This window comes from Balaenoptera acutorostrata, chromosome 8 (assembly GCF_949987535.1).
Source record: "Balaenoptera acutorostrata chromosome 8, mBalAcu1.1, whole genome shotgun sequence".
Classification (NCBI taxonomy): Eukaryota; Metazoa; Chordata; class Mammalia; order Artiodactyla; family Balaenopteridae; genus Balaenoptera; species Balaenoptera acutorostrata.
The window spans coordinates 105,355,718-105,369,615 of record NC_080071.1 but is presented as its reverse complement, the minus strand read 5'-3'; the positions used below and the strand labels follow the sequence as shown (position 1 = coordinate 105,369,615).

Sequence of the window (13,898 nt, the reverse complement as noted above, 5' to 3'; positions counted from 1 at the left end):
CAGAATCAACCTTTAGATAAGTTGTTCCTCTGAACTGGCTACCACTGCTGGCAATAGGGCCTGGGAAGGCTCAAACATCATTCACTGAATCATCCATTCATTCCATAAGCAGTCAGTGAGCACCTAAAACAAATCAGGCATCTTGTCAGATGGTGGGAGTTGAAAGATGACTTGTGCAATGAAACTTCTTTTCAAAGAGCTCACTCTGTGTGTGTGTGTGTGTGTGTGTGTGTGTGTGCTGTTCAAGAGAGACAAAGAGGCAGAAAGAGAGAGGGAGAGAGAATTTAGCCATATTAGTCCAGGTAGGAAGGGTCCGCCTTATAGCTACAGTTTAGAAAGGATTTTTTGAAAGCAGGTTGAGCAGGGCTTATAAAGCTTTAAAGACAAAATAGAGCTGTAAATGTTAGGGATATTGTATTATTATCAAAACCAAGACACTGCTCTTACATAAAACTTGAAGTTCAGATGCTTAGAAGAGTAGCATAAATTAGTTCCAAAATTTGCCAGTATACCCAGATTTAATTTTCTTTCCTTATGTATTTATTTTACCAACTCTCACACTACCATAGCTTTACTGCTAGTAATGAAATGCCATCAGCAATCAATGGGTGTTTCTTACTTGCTTCCTTTAAGTTTGGGTTTGTGCAACTTTTAACTCTGAGGAAAGCTGTCACTAAGAACACACCAGCCAAAAGAAAAGAAGTAACAGAATATGTAATCTCTCTTTCCAACAGGAATCATATTTCTTTCTTCATCTATCATGTTTTACCTATCCATCAGAAGCTAAGATATAAATGATTAAAAATGTTTTTATGGTGAAAAAGTATTCACTTGATTAACCTACATCAGTGATATGATTTAGTATTAAAATATATTTTTAAAATTTATATTGATGTTTTCATTCTATTTAAACATCACATTTCATTGCTCTGAGTAAGTTTGCTAGTCATCAATGTTTAATGTCTTTTTTGGTGTAATCAATTCAAGTAGTTTGCAATTATCATAAATTATATTCCATGCCAAAGTTTAATTTATCTTCAGGCAGTACTGATGAATCTTTCTGGCTGAAAGGTGTATATAAAGATGGAATTCTTTTAATCCCTTCATGCAAATTTCATGTAGTTATGAAATTATCATATGGCCTGAATATGTGACAAACTTTGTGCAAGTCGAAAGGGAAAAGAGTCAGCTGTGTTTCCTTGCGGGTTTTTATCTCTAGATGTTTCTGTTAATTGATCACAAATGCAATGAGTAAGAGCATGTCTATGGGTCTGGAGAGATACCTTGCTCTAGCTGGAGCCAAGGTCAGCTGCAGCAAGAGCACCTGCTTCTGGTATGTTTCTTTCCAATAGGCTCCATCTCAGATGGGACTCTGCTTTATTGAACTTGTCTTAATGTACTTGAAGAAGAAAAACATGCTGTTGGAGGCCATTTTAGTCTGTTGATTTGAATTTTGTTTTTTAGTGTTCAACCTGTTTAGAAGTGTCAGGTGACCAAAAAATTTGAAGTCCCAATATTTCCAGTTTGTATGATTCAATGGTTTAAAAAAAAAGGCCTCTACTTAGCTAGAGCAGCCAAAATGACAAATTGCATTCTCTATCATTCAGAAAATTTGAGTCACTGGATTTTGATATTTGCTAGGCAGAAAAAGATATGATTGCATTGTGCTTTTTAAAAATTTTTTAAAATTGAAGTATATTTGATTTACAATGTGTTAATTTCAGGTGTACAACAAAGGGATTCCGTATACATATACATATATACATTCTTTCTCAGATTCTTTTCCCACATAGGTTATCGAGTATAGTTCCCTGTGCTATACAGTAGGTCCTTGTTCATTATCTATTTTTACCGGGATAGATTGATTGTGACAGTACTTAAATATTAATTTGGATATGTCTATCTAGATACCTTTAACCTCTGAAGGATCTTTCAATCAAAACAGAGCGTCGTTCAAGCATGGTAATCACTGGCATTGCTGCTCTGCTTGTGAGTGCTTCCCGAGTACCAGAAACAGGTTGAATTTTATAGAATGGATATATCTCTTAGCACTGCCCCTGTCATTGGAATGTGACAAGTTGAAGTGCTTATACCTGAGTCAGTGCATGCTGGATTCCCAGAATCAGTATTTTAACTTCAAGCTTTTATTTCCCTGATAGTTAGGGACAGTTGCAACCATGCCATTTTACTGCTTGCATTTCTTGAATAGAGCAGGAGAAACTTCATAACACAGAGCTTCTGAAATGCGCACTGCAAGCTTGGGGTAGTTTCAGCTTTAAAACTCTTGGCAGTATCATCCCTCTGCTTTGCTCTTCCCTACTAGCTTTTCAAGTCAACACGAGGAAAAGGCAAGAGAAATCCAAGAACTAGCACTTATGGCTGAAAATGAAGTGAAGAGATCTGGGTAAGAACTCCAGGTCAACTGCCAACAGGCCATGGGACCCTGGTAGAAAAACAACTAGCCTAAGTGGATTCATTGTCTATTATTTGCAGAATGAAATTGATGAGTCTGGTAACTGATCCCTTACAACTTGAGGATGTCCCACCTCCATCTGTATATTAAGCATGACAATCATCCTTACCCTCATGCCCATGTGGATGTAACAGCAAGGAAAATATCTCTTTGTCCCCAAATCTGATACCCCATCTTTCCAAATATGTTGCAATTATAGAATGGACATTTTGTAAAGCTGTGAGCCCATGAGTCTCATTTTTGTGCTGCTTTACTTTCTTCTTATTTTTTTGGCCTTTTATGGACCTTTTTTCTTTTTCTTTATTTTTTCTTTTTTTTTTTTTGGCTCAGCTGCTTTATTTGTGTCAAAATAAACTGAAGTAACTCCCACTTAGAACTCCTTGGGGAAAGTATTTCACTGACTTGGTAAATCATAAAGTTGAAGCCATTTCCCCCCTACCCACAGTGCTTCTCCTGCTTCCACACTGGTTGGGAATTATTATTACTATTTTCAGGTGAAGCATGTCCAAGGCGAGGTCAGCAGTGAAATCAGGAAAGGTGGCTCTCATTTGCTCTCTGCCCTGACACTTCAGAAACTGCTAGAGTCTCTCTGTGGAATAGTCACTTACATTTACACTTGCGAATGCCCCACAAGGATGGCTTTCCTGACACAGGCCAGCAGAGTTTTCTGTCTGGAAGACATACTGTGTCTCAAAGCACAGGAGGAGATACACATCCTTTTCATGTTAAGGAAGAACTGGAAAATCACCTTTTAGCATATTTGTTACATAAAACCATTGTGCACGGAGGATGTCAATGGTGAAACAAAAAGTAAAGACATTGTCTTTTCAGCATCCTATACATTTCTGATGATAAGGTCTGATTTACCAACAAGTTTATTTTTTCAAAGTTAAGTAATATGTCAAGTATACTTGAATCGTCTTAGTAAAAAAATTAATACATGATTTCTGATATTCCCCATAGTAGTTAAATAAGAGAAAGTGTCCTGATTCGTTTAAGAAGTTTTAGGAGACCTCAGAACACTAGCGGCCAAGTCCCGTGAATGCTTTGCTTCCTTGTTACCTACCAAGTGGCAGTCACTCAATGCTTCTACAATGAAAAAAAACAAAAAAATGAGGAAGAGCCACCTGCTTCCTCATGCATTTTTTTCCCCCAACACCACTTCTGCTCCACAAAATCAGGTTCTTAGAGCTTGAAAGTGCTTTGAAAGAACACTGGTTCTTTTTATTTTCAGAGAAGTGAATGATTAAATGACCCCTTCCACAAAATTTTGTCTCATCTTGAAAATGTTGAGAGTTGAGTACAATGAACCCATCCCCATAGTCCATGTTAGTATTTTCTGCCCCCTAATATTCCAAAACCCTTTTGGAAATGTTTATCTACAATCTCTTATGCTTTAATTGAAGCTCATGTCATCCTATACTGGCCACATTAGATTGGTAATGGGCCATTGAAGGAGAATGTACAATTTTCTTGTACAGTTTCACTTTTTTTAGTTTTCATTCTGCCTTTGGCAAAACACATCTCAAAGCATACTATCTTTTTTTGAAGACAGGTACAACATGGCATCATGTTCTCATGCAGCCCAGGGAGAAAAGCCCTGAGATTTGGACCACACAAAAACTCAATGGTAGAAGCAGTCATTCGAGTTACTCTGGCACTGCCAGTCATCAAAATCTGTAACTCAGTAAAGAAAGAAAACATTAGGACAGCACCATTCATGTGGAGCTCGGGTGATAATTATAAAACGAAATTCAAGCCGATATTTCTGGAAAATAAAACAGTACACTCTGGATGTTCAAGGACCCAAGCTGAGGGAGGTGAGAAGTTGTTGTGTCTTTTCCAAAGCCAAAGCGCCATTGAGCTGATGTAACCAGGACAACCAGGGAAGCTCCAGTTTAGAAAAGAGTAGGCCCAGCCTGGCATACTGATGCTGCAACGCTGCCTATAACCTGTTTGCATTTCTCCAAGGCTCTGGTGACAAAGCTGACGACTCAGAGGAGGAGGTGAGAAAGCCTTGGAGCAGAACAATGGTGGGAAAGGAGATGTAGTCAGAACTCTCTGAACATGTTATTGGCAGATTTACACTCTGCTCTCATGGTGTTATCAAGTTTCTTCTGATTCAGAGAGAAAAGGATTTGGCTTCAGAGCCACTTGAGTTGGGGAAGGCAATTTTGTAGAAGAGGAGAGAGATGCCATGTTTTAATTCAGCTTCCTGCTTCACCATCCATGTCTCAGGCTGAAGGGTGAGGGTCGTCTCAGGCCCCCCCTGTGTAGAGAGGCTTAGGAACCTGCGTAGACTCTAGGATGTGCTGCCCAGGACCCCATTCAAGAAGGCCCTGCTGCTGGGATTGCTCTTGGAAGACAGTCTCCCTCTGTCTGCCCCTTCAGCTACTGCATCTCTTCAGGACAAGGTCCCGTCCTTCCAGGGAGGTCCACAGACAATAATCACTTGAGTCCAGGGTACAAAGACACAACCATTTTGACCCAAGGAAGCACATCTCTGATGGACTTTTCTAGCTCCAGCACTCTCTGTGGGGCTGTTCTAGACTATCAGGCCTGCGCCAGAGCTCACCCCTTTGCCCACTTCTGCTTCCTGCCTCTCTGGCTCAAAAGTGTGGTTCCCAATGGTTCCCCCTGAAAAACATCCTGCCCCTTTAACTTCATCTCACAACCTGTTTGCTGGAGAACCCTACCTGGGGCACAATCATTTGGATGAATTGTGCAATACACACACACACACACACACACACACACACACACATTTTTTAATCAAAGTAATTTTTTAAGAGAAATTTATTTTTCATTCCTCCCAAGAATTAACCATAAAAGAATGCCTCCTTTTCTCCCACTTTCTTCTCCAAAACACCCTTTAAATTCAATTGCTTCCTTAGAGTCGAGTTTGCATTTTTTGATTCACACTCTCTTGATGGTCCTGACTCTCAAACTAGGATGGGCAACCCCACCCTTGATCTACCTGGCCAACTCCTCTTCAATCATCATGTTTACAAAAGACTAAAAGTTCCGTAATATCTTATTATTTTATTGTTATGTTATTATTATTATTAGCCCCAGTTATTGTGTACTGTGCGATTAAGAGCTTTCCATAAGTTTCGTATTTTCTAATGATAAGTAACACCATTTTAACTGATCCTGGTAGCATGTGTTAAAATCTAATCTTCCAAAAGCTAAAATGAGTTTCAGGCGAATAGAAAATAAACATGAGTCAAAGATTTTATTTCACTCTAATTAATGAGGAAGTCATTAAGATGTCATGATCAGTTCAGAGAACATCTAAAAAGCTGGCATATGTACGGAGAATTTAACAACAAAAAAGTTAGGATAAAGTTGTAGATTTAAATATGAAACCGTTGCTCACCAGGCCATCTTCGGAGTTATCTGTTATGCTGGAAAGAAATTATCTGCATCTCCACTGGACAAATGTTATCCATGATTTTTTGCTTTATTTCCAAGTTTCAGCTAATTTTTCTGATAAGAGAGAGTTGCTTCCCACATTTGATGACGTATCCCTAGTCATATGGCAGCCATCACTTCCACAAAAGAAGCTAGAATAAGAAAGAACCCCAAAGTGATCACTGCACACATGCCTCAGAAAGTCAGGACAATGTTAGTAGACTGGATTGTGAGAATTGTCAGCCATGAATTGCCACTGTTACCATCCCGTTAGTGAATCGTAGGCTCCTTCTGTATTTCCGGGTCTCCTGAGCTCAACCATAAAATCACTCTAGGGCAGGTGGGACTATTAGGGAAAATTCTTAAGCTTATAGACTTTTACTTTATCGACGTAGTTCCTTGAATGGGTGTGTGGTTCAGCTTCTGAGGGAATCTCTGTTCTCAGCAGGGCCTCCCTGGAGAAAACTAATTAGAGTGATTTCCAGGGGCCCCAACTTCCAGGAAATCCTGAAGCTGCTGTCATCTGGGCAATGACTTGGCGTGGCAGCCAGCCTGGAAGAAGCAAGTTGCTTCTCCGCTGACTCTAGAAGAGACCTGGAGCTCCTATCATATTTCTTATCCAGTTGCTCTTGCAAGGAGGGTGATTTAAGGCTGTTTTTGATAGTGATTTTCTCAGTGATTTTTCATCTTCAAAAACGGTGGCAGAAGGAAGCAAAGTGAGGGATTACTGTGCTCTCATCTTTGCGAGACGGGAGATGGGACTCATCTGGTCAAACTGGCTCCTGTCACTATTCCAGACTCTGTGATGAGGATTATGGCAGACTTTCCTACCTCATCATCTTTTTTTTAAAAATAATTTGACAGAACTTTTTTTTGTTTTTTGTTTTTTTTGTTTTTTGTTTTTTTTAATTTGTATTTTATGATAGAGTGTAGTTGGTTTACAATGTTGTGTTAATTTCAGGTGTATGGCAAAGTGATTCAGCTATACATATAGATATATCCATTCTTTTTCAGATTCTTTTCCCATATAGGTTATTTACAGAGTATTGAGTAGAGTTCACTGTGCTATGAAGTAGGTCCTTATTGTTTATCTATTTTATATATAATAGTGTGTATATGTTAATCCCAACACCTAATTTATCCCTGCCCCCTCACATTTCCCCTTTGGTAACCATAGGTTTGTTTCCTACGTCTGTAAGTCTGTTTCTGTTTTGTAAATAAGTTCATTTGTATCATTTTTTCAGATTCCACATATAAGTGATATCATATGGTATTTGTCTTTCTCTTTCTGGCTTACTTCACTTAGTATGATCATCTCTAGGTCCATCCATGTTGCTGCAAATGCCTGCCCCATCATCTTGATATTCTCTCAGGGGTATCTCCAAATGAGATGCAAAGCAATAATTCAGAGGCTTCTTTAGCAAGACAGTTGGACCACTACATCAGCCACCTTGAACTGTGGTGGAACTAGTTTCCTACTGCTCCACAGTTATGTGGGCAACGGAAACAGGCACAATTCAATTGCTTGCTTGTTTCCTTCGCCTCCCTCTGAATTGTAAATAATAACCAAACAGGGATTTCCATAGAACATCCATACTGTGCTCTGAAGGGGCAAAATCTTGTGTCCTGCCACCATTCTGCTAAAAAGAAGGCAAATGTTTGTTTTTGGTCTGTAGTCTTGGAAAAAAAACCAGTCTTTGCAGAAAACCCATACATACTCCAGCCCACCCCACAGGCACAAACGTGCTGATTCTGGGAAAAGTGTTTGCTAATATCCAAATACCACGTATATTAATAAAGAATTTTTAGAGATATACATAATTCTATAACAAGGAGTTTCTTTTGGAACTTGAAATAATAAATAATTTCTTAAATGCCTCTAAAAATGATAAGCAGCATTATGCATGATATACATAATAAATGAAAATATTTATTTTAAATTATACAGTCAGTACACAAATACATGTTTGCTGTAAAACTATTCAATAATAATCTTAGTGCTCTTCTTAGAGGCGACCAATATTAGCCCAGTATGACACTTTCCAGGCATCAAAGTAGTTACATACATTTAAGTACCCTTAGGAAACACCATACAATGTTATTATTTGTGGATATATTTACTTAATCAGTATACTTCTATGTATTATACCACAGCTTGCTTGCTGTACTTTTGTTTTCGTTTGCTTTTTTACTTAACATATGCCATGGGAAACTTAGCATGTCAGTATAAATAGCATATTATTTTAAACTGCTATATAATATTTTATCTAATATTTTTAGTTTTTGTATCATTGTTTTGTTTGTTGTCATTTTTATGTCTTTATTGCATGTGGAATTTGTTTAATGTTTTGAGGTAGGATTGTAATTTTATTTATTTCCCCAAATATTATTTGGCATCTCCATTTATTTCATGGTTCCTCTTTTACCTAGTTACTTGGACCTCCAGTATATACTATAAGGTTTAAAATCTCTCTGTGTAAGGAATGTGTTTCTGAATTTCCCACTCTGTTTTATTTACATAGTTTTTTTCCAGGTGCTGTGCCAACATCATACTTACAGAACATATTTTTATTTTTTTAATTTTTTTAATACTTTAATAATCATTAAGGTATACATAATCATAACTTTAGCAACTGTACATTTTGATGTTTATCAGAAATGAATTTTACATAACAAAAAGGAAGAAGCTGCCAGGGCAGCACAATTGCAGTCTCTACCCCAGGCAGCAGACATTGGGTACAGAACATATTTTGATGTTGATTAGGACAATCCCTCCCCTCGACCCCACAAGCACACCTGATTCATTTTCTTATCACTCTGTTAACTATTATCAACCACCTTCTTTATGGATTTTAGAATTAGCTTTTCATGTTCTATGAAAATAATTTTTCTTGAATGATACAAATTTTCTTGGGTTATTGATTGGGATTGTATTGCATTAAAGGAAATAACTATACATTGCTAAATTATATGGAAACATGTTCCATCTCTTTATTTATTCTTTGTGAGCCAAGGTAAATTGTTATTACTTTCTTTTTTATAGCCATAGGTCTTAAGTTAATTTCTAGATGTTTGGCTGCTTTTGTTGTTAAATAAAATTTTTTTCTTGCTGTCACATGGTCTAATTGGTTATTGTTGCTCTATAGGACCATTATTGATTTGGTATGTTGATATTTATATCCATCCACATTCTTATACTTTCATTTTAATTGTAATAATTTGCCATTATTATTTTGGGGGGATATTATAGATATACAACTATATTATGTGTGCAAATAATGAAGTATTAGTAATGACTATGTATAAAGCCAAATTAAATATTTCTGGGTATAATCATCCCCCAGCTCCATTTGGAATATTTATTTTAAAATGTGGGTAAGGCCAATGATAATAATGCTTTAATGGCCCTCGATAAGTGTGGCTGAATTCTTCTTCAAAAGTTTTTCACAGCATTCATTTCTACCAAACAAACGAGGAAATAATTTCAATCTGTTGTTAACTGATTCTAAATCATCAACAAACCCTTTTCCAGTTTTCTGAGGAGACTTGGTATTCTGTTCGGGTACCACAATTTATGGTAAGGGTTAAATCAGAAAATGCCTGTGAAGTGCAATGGGTAAAGGTGCTTGATAAGAAGTAAGCTCTTAGTTCAAATTGGCTCTTACTATCACTATTTTACTTTGTAGACATCCAGTTAGTGACACCTGCATTATTACATAGTGTGTGTTTATTGATTCCTGTATCTGGCAAAACGTACCCAGATGCATGCCTTGTCCTTAAGGAAATTACGTTTTGGAATTAAAGCCTCCACTAGGATTTCCTTCTGATACCAAGATTCTGCCAGTTGAAGGGGCAGGATAAAAACAGAAGATAACTGTTGGTTAGTGCATTTGTTTTTATTCAGCATATACATGCTAAACCTGCTCCCACTTTAGAATTTGAAATCGAGATGGTAATACACCTGCACTTCACTCGACTCTTGACTTTAGGCAAAGTAGTTCATATAGAAAACAACTGCTCCAAATTCAAGAAGAGAGAGAGAATGACACCACTTATTTTTGTGAAATGGGAGCCCAACCTGGCACATTCAACGTTGTTCCAAAACAAGAGTTCAGCAAAGGAGTTTTGTTTGAGCATGTATGATCAAGACAGCAGGCACATATGAGAAAAACAGAGGCTCTTGTTCAAGGAGGGCCCAAGGAATTGAGATGTTTCTCTGGAAGCAATGAGCATTTGTCGAGCTGACACATGGAGGTTTTCTACGACAGGTTTAGAATGATGATGGTAACCTTTTTAAGAGTTGATTCATACTCAGTCCAAGGAAACATCATCATAATGAACACACTTGATACCAAGGGCCAACAGAAGAGAGTCATACAAAATTGCTTCTAGCTCGGCTGGTGAACTAATGGTCTAAGGTGTCATGAAGACTGATACAGAAGCCAAGAAGATAAATGCATACGTGTATATTACTAGGTGGGAGAAACCATGTAAGGGATGAGAAAAAGCAAGTAGAAGCAGCACTTAGTTGTAGTACTGACCCAAATTGTTACTGAAAGTGGAGTCTGGCTCCTCACCACTTGAAAGCCAGTACTCGAGAAGCAAGGTTGGTGGAAAGGAAAGTTTGCTTTATTTCAGAGACCAGCAACCGGCGGAGAGGGCGGACTCATGTCCAAAGTGACAATCAGTGGGCAAGAGCTTTTAAAGGGGAGTTTCAGGGGTTTATAGGCAGAGGGAGGGGCTACATGCAGAAACAGCACAGTCAGCTCTGACCGTCATCTTGAAATTGGTCATGCAGTGGTCTGATCAGTGTCATCTTGATTGTTCTGAGTACAGCTAATCTTCAGTTCCAGGATCCGTTTGTTCCTATTTCTTTGACACCAGTTTTCGGAATTGTGGCAGCTTATGTCATGGCTACAGTCTGGTCATCATGTAGTTAACTTCTTCCACCTGGTGGGGGTTTCAGTATCTACAAAACATCTCACAGGATACGGCTCAGAATATCATCCATAGCCCTTGAAGAGGAACTAAAGGTCCTTGACTTTACTTAATGACTAAACGATTATTAGTTTGTCCTGTTGGACTGTTTTCCTTCGCTTCTGCATTTTCTCACTCCTCTGATTAAATTTATTCTTTGACTAAATTTTTCTACAGACAAGAGGCAGGCAGAGAATATGGGGGCAGGCAGGACCACTGGATCTTGCTCCATTTCAAGCTTGTCTAATCAAATATCTCATTTTAGGATTTTAGGGCTTTGAAGGTATTCAGGCTTTGAAGGTCAAAAGATCTCATTCAGACTTCTGGCTCTGCCACGTAAAATCAGTTTGATTTTTGACTTTGGCCAAAACAGTCTCTCTGACACTAAGTTTCCTCAACTATGCAATGTCAATAATATGAAGAATAACTTGTTTCCCACTGAGTATTGAATGAGTTAATTATAAATGAGTTAATTATGTTTCTAGCATACAGCAAGTATGTTTATTATTATTATTTTTTTAGAATTAGAAGCATTGTTTGGATTCTTAAACAGCTTGCAGATTAAGTACAAGACTCCCAAACATGACTCTCATCTGCTTTAAGGATAATGCTACGTTTATTTTTGTTCTTCTTCCAACTTTATATTAAACTCTAGGCAAGAAGGAGATAAAAATAAGATCAAAATATATTAGAGCATTAGCTGAAAATTCAAGTACCTGCAAGGGTCAGGAAAGCAGTCTAAATGAATGAAGTGGTTCTGGTGGGGGACGTAGCCAAGCGGACAGGGCATGTCCTGTCTGACAGGAACTGCTCCCATTGCAGCTGGGCTTTGTCATGCAGGAAAGCAGCTTTATTGTTAACAGGTTTTCTGATTTTTCAATGAATGACTTACTAGAATTTTTTAAATAGTTCATGTTCTATTTAATTAAATTAATTAATTAATTAACTCTGTGCCAAGCCCAGTGCTAACATAAGGGCACGGTCTTTTTTTTTTTTTTAATTGAAGTATAGTTGATTTACAATGTTGTGCTAGTTTCAGGTGTACAGCAAAGTGATTCAGTTATACATATATATACTTTTTTTCAGATTCTTTTCCCTTATACGTAATTATAAAACACTGAGTAGCGTTCCCTGTGCTATACAGTAGGTCCTTGTTGTTGATCTGTTTTATATATAGAAGTGTGTATATGTCAATCCCAAACTTCTAATTTATTCCTCCCCCCCCCCACCCCTTTGGTAACCATAAGTGTGTTCTGTGTCTGTGGGTCTATTTCTGTTTTGTAAATAAGTTTGTTTGTATCATCATTTTTTTTTTAGATTTCAAATAGTTCATGTTTTAAAAACATTGGCAACTAATTAAAATAAATCCTGGGTCGGCAGAAATATGGATGAAGGGACGCATGTGTGTGAGTGCCAGTGTGTGTGTTTGCATTTGCAGGGATGGACTAAAGTGAACAGTGGAGAGTAAGGGGGAAGATGTGCGTAATACACCACATAATACACAGGACAGGAGGAGGTCCGAAGGTGAGAGAGACCATGGGCGGTGGGGAGCCACTGTAGTTCGGAAAGCCTGGTGCACTGAAGTCAGGGCAGGGAGTGCAGGAGGAGGGGATGAAGAGGTAAGCAGAGGCCAGATCTATGCAGTGCCATCTAGGCTAAGGATTTGAGCTTGAACCTCAGGACTAGTCTCTGAAGGGCATTAAACAGGATCAGATTTCCACATCTGGTTGGTCTCTCTGATTGCAAAGTGGTGAGTCTGTGGAAGGAGTCAAGGCTGAGGGGGGTAAGATCCGTTAGCAGGTGGTGCTGATACCGACCAGGGTTCTCGGCCTGCACCAATCAATAGAAATTGACTCTAGAGGCCACACAAGAAATTCAGGCAAGGCTTCACTGGGACTTAGGTGGTCTGCCCACCCTTCGGTGGTGCTGTGTGCAGGGGGCATGCGCAGTGCCCTGCTTTCGCTCCCAGCTGTTCAGAAGTGGCAGTTGGGCTTTTTGGTCTTTTTGTAGCTTCTTGTCCAGAATTTGCCCCAGCTGCACATGCACACAGTTATTTTTCGTCCCTCATAGTGTCTTTGCATCTGTTGCTTGAGGAGATGTTTGTCCAGGTGCAAGTACTGCAGCAAAGGGTCCCAGATCCCAGGTCCCAGCCTGTTTCAGTTTAAGGGATTCAAGTGGGGGTGAGAGGGATTCAAGACATGGCTCTTGGTGTGGGAAGAAGCAGATCGATTCGGAGATACCTGGGAAGGCATATCCACAGGACAGAGTTGGGGGCAAAGGGCTGTGAGTGAGAAAGGGGAGGGAAGATTGGGGCTGCCTTTCTGTACAGTATTCAAGTTTCAGGGAAGATTCTCACCTCCATCAACACAATGCATAGTAGATAATGTCAGAAAATGGAGAGTGCCAACCACCGGATTGGGTGTGTGTGGGTGGGGAGCATCTTTCTAGAAGCATTCTATTCTTGGTCTACAATATTACCTCTCCATGAAGAAAGGAGAGCCTAACCTCTAAAGAATCAAAAGAATAAAAAGCAGTCAGGCAAAAATGGAAATTTAGTTCATTGCGCAATTTGGTTCATGTTCTTTGTGTCATTGTGTTTTATCAGCATCTAGGATTGAAAGGATCCCCTTGTTTGGGGTCATTCTCACCATACTCTATATGTCTCAAACATCAAGGAGTGTATTTCTGCCAGAAAAACCACGCCAGCCACTTCTCCGTTTATACACGTGTTGACTAAGTCACATGCAAGCAGATGTGCAATAGATCTTGCATTCTCCACCTCCGCTTAGAAGAAAAATGCCACTAACAAGATTTATGAAGAGTTATTCAAATCCACCACAGGGAGTGACTACAAAATAAAGGGGAAAATGAAACAAAACATTTGACTACATAAATCCTCCTCTCTTTATTCTACACCATCTCTAGGGAAGAAATAATGAACCTTTCCCTATGATCTGCTTGTATTTATAATTGATTTATCTTGTAGTTAAAAGGAGATTTACTCACTAAAATTGAGACAGACAGGAGAAAGCAA

The 13,898-nt window shown here is 38.7% G+C and overlaps 1 protein-coding gene across 2 annotated transcripts in view; it reads left to right on the top strand.

The window, feature by feature from the left end:
- CNTNAP5 (contactin associated protein family member 5) overlaps nt 1-13,898 on the top strand; it is an 881,311-nt gene that overhangs the window by 739,361 nt on the left and 128,052 nt on the right. The gene's annotated exons all lie outside the window — the stretch shown is intronic.